The 8010-nt window shown below is 45.7% G+C and overlaps 1 pseudogene; it reads left to right on the top strand.

Annotated features, from left to right (window-relative positions):
* The first annotated feature begins 1325 nt into the window (after positions 1–1325).
* LOC147435563 (peroxidase P7-like) lies at positions 1326–7728 on the top strand (annotated as a pseudogene).
* Positions 7729–8010: the final 282 nt, after the last annotated feature.

Consider the following 8010-nt stretch of genomic DNA (forward strand, 5'->3'; position numbering starts at 1 on the left):
TCTATTCTGCGTATTTTCTCAATTTTTTAATTTTCAACCCGTGTCATGTCACAAAGACTAGTGACATCCACTATGTTGTGCATTCACCTTGTGCTTGGAATACACAAGGAAATTTCCATTGATGGTAAGATAGGATAGTTTCTCTCAATGTGGTGGACATGCATGCATGTACACGTGTGTGTGTGTGTGTGTGTGTGTGTGAGAGAGAGAGAGAGAGAGAGAGAGAGAGAGAGAGAGAGAGAGAGAGAGAGAGAGAGAGAGAGAGAGAGACAGAGAGAGAGAGAGAGTAATATAAAATAGAAGCAAGAAAGTTTCACAAAAAAATATGTGTGTGTGTGTGTGTGAGAGAGAGAGAGAGAGAGTTTTAAACCATATTCTTAGACTTTGCTAGAGGCCTTACCCGATTTTTCTTTTCAGGCAAATGGCAGAAGGCAACATCCAAACTATCCTCTCAAGCATTTGTCACTCCAACATTACAATTTGGGTGGGGGAAAAAGTGACTATGAGGTGGATCCACACTTTAGGAGGCCATTGGTTGCTATGGCGATTTGCAGTGGGATAGATTGAGTCATGAGCAATGTGAACCGAGCCTTATCTCAAGAGAGAGAGAGAGAGAGAGAGAGAGAGAGAGAGAGAGAGAGAGAGAGAGAGAGAGAGAGAGAGAGAGAGAGAGAGAAGCTATGTGCTGCACATAGCCGTGAGAAGCACGTAAGTGAGTATGCATGAGCAACGTTGAGCATGCATGCATATTGCAGAGATCAGTTGTGCAAAGACTCGTTCTTGAGGGCCAGCTCGATCTCCTCGACCACTACATATATCGACTTTGGACACGGGGACTCCAGCCAACTATAAGCTGAGCACCTAGCTAATTTTTGTACAGTACTTTAGATCAAATCGCGCTCTAGCTACTCCCTAAATATCAGAGAGCTGCGCTTGCTGATCAGCTCTACAAATTTGATATTGCTATTCTCCCTACTGATTCGGCTTGTGAAGCAAATAGTAACTGATGCTAATAACAACTAATCTAACAAAGTAAATAATGAGAGAGAGAGACACTGCAGTGTAGCAAGGAAGTAAAGCTAGCTTGTATTGATAGAATGAAATAATAACTTGCACACTCTTCAACATAACAAAGGTGCCTTTATATACATTAGGCAAGGGGAGCCTTATTGGGTAAGTGCTAGGATGAAGGGACGTTGCCTACATTAGGGGGAGATGATTTAGCGGGTGGGTGAGATGATTGAGGCACTGAGTGCGCACCGTTAATAGGGGTAAGATATTTCACACGACTGATCTGCATCTGCTCGTGGCAGATATAATTTGCCATGGCCGGACGTCCTATGAATACTCTAGTCATTAGTCTCCTGCTTGTTAGCTTGACCATCGGCATATTGGGAAGCGTCGACACCGGCCGCAGCTTGCAAGGCAGCAGCGGCCCGCTGCAGTATAGCTTCTACAAGAGCAGCTGCCCCAGCGCTGAGTCTATCGTGCGGCAGGTGGTGGGAAACGCAGTCTCCCAGGAGTCCCGCATGGCCGGCTCGCTGCTGCGATTGCATTTCCACGATTGCATTGTGTAGGGGTGCGATGGGTCGTTGCTGCTCAAGAGCATCTCGGGCGTGCTGGAAGGCAAACAGGAGGCCCGCCCCAACGACAACTCCATGCGGGGCTTCGAGGTGATTGACGACATCAACGCCGCGTTGGAGAAGGAGTGCCCGGGAGGCGTCTCCTGCGCCGACATCCTGGACATGGCCGCGCGCGACTCCGTGGCGGTGGTAAGTTTTAGTTGAATCTGTTGCTCGCTTCAAATTGTTCTGCTTGCATCTGCTTTCGCTTATGTATAATCTGAATCCTCATATGTTTACTCTACTAATATTCCAAAGTGTAGCTGCTAATGATCTCACTCTGTCTGCATTTCAGAGCTGCGGCCCATCCTATCGTGTTCTGCTCGGCCAGCGTGACAGCCTCACCGCCAGCCGCTCCCTCGCCAATTAGAACCTGCCCGGATTCAACTTCAACGTCAGCGACCTCGTCGCCAACTTCACCAACGTCAGCCTCTCCCCCAAGGACATGGTGGTGCTCTCTGGCGGCCACACCATCGGCAAAGCCAATTGCAACACCTTCGTGCGAGAACTTAGAGATTAAGAGAAATGTGATTAATATCACTATTAATTAATATGCTAATGTCAATACATAAGAGAGTGCAAGATAGAAATAGAGCAATGAAAATAGATTGCACTTGAATGGACAGTGAAGACCTTGTTACAAATGAGGGAAGCTAATGGGATTTATATACAAGTTGAGGGAGTGAGGATTATCCATCACATGGGAATTATAGGTAGGTGGGAACACATGTTGAGACTTGCATAGGTAAAACGGGGTCCATGTGGGAATTAGGGAATAGAGGTAGGTGGAAAGGAAGTCCACACTTATTAAAATCATAAGTTACTTTTACATCCCCCCTTAAGGGTGGACTTCTCGTTGTAACATTGAGATTGATGAACAAAAGAGCTTTGTGAAGTATCCATGTCGTAGATACATGCTATCCCCCCTCAATGAGAAGTTCATCCGGTAGGGATCAAACTCAAATTACGCGATGAAGTTGTTTGTTGAGTGGCGGGCACAGACTTGGTGAGAAAGTCTGCCCAATTTTCTGCAGATGGAACATACACTAGCTTCACAAAAGTCTCACGGGAGGCAAGAGCAGTAGCAACATATTCAGCTTCAGTAGAAGAACTTGCAATAGAACATTATCGTTTGGTTTGCCAAGAGATAGGACTACCAGACAAAGTGAATACATAGCCTCCTGTAGAAAAACATCGAGGGTCGTCGCCAGCCCAGTTGGCATCAACATATCCTGAAATAGAGATGGGGCTAGAGGGGTCGTAATAGTAAGTGAGGGCATAGTGTTGAGTGGTGCGTAAGTAGCGAAGGGTGCGCTTTGCAGCTTGCTTGTGCACTTTACAGGGCTTTGACATAGAGCGAGAGAGGATATGGCCTGTGTAGCAAAGATCGAAACGGGTGCAAGAGATAAGATAACGTAATTGTCTGCAGAATTTTGGGAAATGAAAGGATGGGCAGTAGAGTGCATCAGTGTGAGTGTAATCATGAAATTCAGGAGCAAGCTTGTGCTTAACAGGAAAAGGGGTAAACTCAGGGGTTGAAGAGGACATACCATAGAAGAGGAGGAGTTCTTCAATGTATTTGGATTGAGATAATTGGATAAATTTACCTGCTGGATCTCTTATGACTTAAATGCCGAGAAAATAAGTCATAGGTCCTTTGTCGGTTACTGGGAATTCATGAGAGATGCAATCAATTGCTTCTAGCAACATGTACTCTGATGTGCCAAGAAGAGGAATGTCATCCCCAAAGAGGCCTAAGATAGCCATGCCTTTAGAGGTCTGCCATATGTAGATATTGTAGTCTGCCATAAGATGTTCCCAGCCACATTTGAGCAAGTAGTGGTGCATGCCGATGTATCACTCTCGTGCAGATTGTTTTAAGCCATAAATGGGCTTATGCAATTTACATACATAATCAGGGTGGTGAGGGTCTTCAAAATGAGGAGGTTGTAGCATATAGATGAGCTCTTGGAGCAAGCCATGTAAGAAGGCAGTTTTTATATCAAGATGATGTAAAAGAAGATTAAACTTAGCAGCAAGTGCAATAAGAAGCCGAAATGCAGTCATACCCAGTACTGGCGAATAGGTGTCGAAGTAATCCACACCTTGTTGTTGAGTGAAGCCGCGAGCGACAAGGCGTGCTTTGTAGCGATCAACTAAGACGTTGGGGTGGTATTTATTCTTTAATAGCCATTTGCAAGAGACAATGTTATGATTCTTAGGAGGTGGCACAAGCTCCCAAGTGTTAGCTTCTTTGAGGGCTTGGAGTTCATCCAATATAGCGGCATGCCACTGCTTGCTCTCACTAGAAGCGAGGGCATCGAGAACAGAGAGGGGAAGGGCATCTTCAAGAGGCTCTGGTGGATTTTCAAGAATCATTTCATCACTTAGGACAGCAGAGAAATTGGTGGCTTCATAGATCTCGCGAAGAGAGCGGGTGCGGCCATGCGAACTAGAGGCGGATTGGTCCAAGTGTATAGCCGAAGTGTGTTGCGATGGCAAGGTGGCAGAAGTAGAGCTATGAGGCTTGACTTCGTCGACATTTGCTGGGATGGGAGTAACTGGCAAGGTTTCGTGGGATTTGCAGAAAAAAGGTGAGACCGGTAGCGAAGGTGATGGGAGCTCATGAGGTGGAGCACCGAGTGTCTGCGGTGTGATGGAAGTAGCGGCAGTCGGGATGGACGGTGTTGGTGATGGTGTCAACTGTGAGGAGATGGGTGCAAGAGGTGGTGCAGGAGTGTTGCCGATTGGCTGTGCATGAGAATGTGAGACACGAGGAGGTGGATGGGCGATGAGGAAAGGCCTTTGGATGGTGAAGGGAGACTCAAGATTGTGCCTAGAAGGGTGGGAAATTTGCATGGGTGTGTGTGTGGTTGAGGCCCTCAACAAAGATTGATGATAAGAGTGGACTAGTGATGAGAAGAGTGGACTGGTGATGAGAATGTAGGGTGCAATGGTGGAGAAGATTTGCGTGAGATGATGAATTCTTCATCAAAGACGACGGTACGGGCAAAGATAAACTTGTGATGGTCTGGGATATAGAGGCGGTATGCCTTGATGCCAAAGCGATCACCATAGCCGACAAAAGTTGTGCGTTGAGCACGTGGTGATAGTTTTGATAAAGGTTGTGTCACAAGTGGGTATGCAATACTTCCAAAGATGCGAAGGTGGCCAAGATGAGGTGGGTGACCGTGACAAAGGGTGTAGGGTGTAGTAGTAGGATTGCGGGTGGATGGAATGCGGTTTTGAATGTAGCATGCAGTGGCGGTAGCTTCTTCCCAATAGGTGTCTAGGAGGCTAGCTTGAAGAAGCATGGCATGAGAAGCTTCAAATAGTGTGCGATTCTTGCGCTCGGCACGACCGTTTTGTTGTGGGTGGTCGGTGATAGATAATTCATGTCGAATACCAGCAGAAAGACATAGATCTTTGAATGCATGAGAAGTGTATTCCCCACCATGATCTGTGCGGAGAGTTTTCATGGGGCAACCATGTTTAGTCTCAACTAATGCCTTGAATGTGCAAAAATGAGAGAAGGTTGAGGATTTCTTGGCCATGTAGTAAGTAGTTGTGTATTTTGAGAAATCATCTATAAAAGTAAGCATATACTTATTTCCATTGAGGGAGTTGACGGGCAATGGGCCACAAACATCAGAGTGGATGAGGTAGAGAGGTGCAGTGGCTCGTGATGATGAAGTGGGGAATGGGACATGATGTGCTTTAGCAAGAATGCAGCCCTCACAAAGTGTGACGTGAGTGAGGTGCTTGGGAAGACCTAGTGCAAGTTGGCGATGAGTGAGTTGGTGCAAAACATGTTGAGAAATATGTCCTAGTCTATAATGCCATTTTCTTGTGTTTTTATGGATGATGCATAAGCATGTGCAGGCGATGAGTCGCCCAATGGATAAAGACGCCCAGTTTTGGGGACCAAAGGTGTGACATACTGACCATCTTTGTTTAGTGCCGAAATGTGACAGCCTTCTCGCACGAATTTGATGATGATGCCGTTGTCGGTTAGCTTGCTGACAGAGATGAGATTTTTCTTGAGACCTGGGACATAATATACGTGAGAAATAGTGGTGTGTAGGCCATTAGGTAGGTTAATGACAGCATCTCCATAGGCTTTGGCGAGCTGGTGGTTGTTATCATCGAGGCATACTTCTAGAGAGTGTTCTAGATAAGTGATGTTGGATAGCTAGTGTAGGTGATATGTCATATGATGGGTGGCGCCCGTATCAAGTAGCCATATATTGGGATACGAAGTGGCTATAGTGGTGGCATATAGTTGCAAAGGATAAGATGGGCTATCATAAGTAGATATGTCAACATAATGAGCTTGACCATAAATAAAAGAAGATGGTTGGCCATGGCGTGTTCCCCCTTGAGAGTAAGAAGGATATAGATTAGGGTGAGAGATAGGACGATTACCTTGATTGCGTGGTTGCCGACAGTCCTTTGTGAGGTGTCCAAAGCGATGACAATTGGCGCATTGCTTTGAATTTTGGTGATTGTGGTGGCTTTGAAATTGTGACTTTCTTCTAGAATTATCGTGTTGTCGAGGAGGGCCCGAATGTTGAGGCTTCTTGTTGTTGTAAGGGCATGAGTTTCTTGTCATAGTGACAAGTGCCGTGGACTTCTGCGAGCTGCTAGTGTGGTCGCGAAGCGTTTCCTCCTGATGGATCTTGGCTACAAGATTTTGTAGCTGCAAGTTAGCCGTAGTGGCTTGTGTAGTGATAAAGGCTCTCCATGATGCAGGTAGAGAAGCCAATTTAGAGCATACTTTGAAGCTCTTCAGGGATGGTAAGCCCTGAGATAAGTACTTCATCTAGAAGTATTTGCCACATCTGCAAAAACTTGGAGGATGACTGACCCTCTTGCATGGTAGTGTTTACCAATTTCTTGATTAGGGAAACTTGGTAGACGAGGTCACTGTGCTCGTAGTTCTTCTCGAAGAATTTCCAAATGGCGCTGGTAGTAGTTAGCTTTTTCACCATTTGGACTTGACGATCTTGGCAATGGAGAATGAGCTCCATCTTGGCACTATTGTTTTTACTATGCAAAGTATTATAGGTGTCGATGAAGTATGTTGAATCTTTGTCTTCGGGGTCTTCGGGGTGGTCAGGTTGCTCTTCAACTCCTGATGTGACATCCCAAAGTTGCAGCTGCTTGAGGTACAGTTCCATCCGAATCTTCCACACTTGGTAGTTAGTGCCGTTAAGCTTGTCGATAATGTAGCAGGGCTTGTAGGTGGATGTGGAAGATGAAGAAGCTAACTCGGCCATCTTTCGAGGTTCCCGATTCCTTGAAAATAATGGAGAGTGAGGCTTCGAGTATGGGCTAGAGAGATGGAAGACTCTTAGCGCTAATTAGAAAAATTAATCTTAAGCTCTATCGCTCTGATACCATGTGAGAACTTAGAGATTAACATAAATGTGATTAATATCACTATTAACTAATATGCTAATGTCAATACATAAGAGAGTGCAAGATAGAAATAGAGCAATGAGAATAGATTGCACTTGAATGGACAGTGAAGACCTTGTTACAAATGAGGGCAGCTAATGGGATTTATATACAAGTTGAGGGAGTGAGGATTATCCATCACATGGGAATTATAGGTAGGTGGGAACACATGTTGAGACTTGCATAGGTAAAACGGGGTCCATGTGGGAATTAGGGAATAGAGGTAGGTGGAAAGGAAGTCCACACTTATTAAAATCATAAGTTACTTTTACACTTCGCTGCACGGTTGACCCCCAACACCGACGACCCCACCGCCCTCGAGTCCAACTACCGCGAGTCGCTTGTGCCTCAGTGCCCTACCGATGCCAATGCTGCCTTTGTGGACCTCGACGTCGCCTCCCCCACTCTCTTTGACAATGGCTACTACTCCAACTTCCTCAGCAACCACAGACTCCTCCACTCCGACCAGGTGCTCTACTCCACTGCCGGCACCACACGTGACCAGGTGGCCCGCTACGCTAAGAGCCAGGCCGCCTTCTTCATCGAGTTCACCACCGCCATGATCAAGATGGGCAATATCACCCCCCTCAACGGCTCCACGCAAGGAGAGGTACGCACCCAATGCGGCTTCATCAATAACAGCTAGCCAGTTCTTACAAGCTAGACTTTCTCCCTACAACGTTGCCTAACAACTATGATCACTCATTGAGAGGATCGACAAAAGCTAAAAGTATACATAAAATTTCTAAATATTGAAAAAGGAAAATAATTCGTTTAGCCCCTTGAAAAAAAAAATATTCACAACATTAGTACCCACATAACATTCAACTGTGGCTCCTCAATCTTTTATTGAAGTTATTTTGTATATAAAATTTAGAATTCAATTAGCTTGAAAAGTGTTGCTTTCGTCGTTGTTGAGGTGGTCTAG

This window comes from Adiantum capillus-veneris, chromosome 18 (assembly GCF_014529385.1).
Source record: "Adiantum capillus-veneris isolate H3 chromosome 18, ASM1452938v2, whole genome shotgun sequence".
Lineage (NCBI taxonomy): Eukaryota > Viridiplantae > Streptophyta > Polypodiopsida > Polypodiales > Pteridaceae > Adiantum > Adiantum capillus-veneris.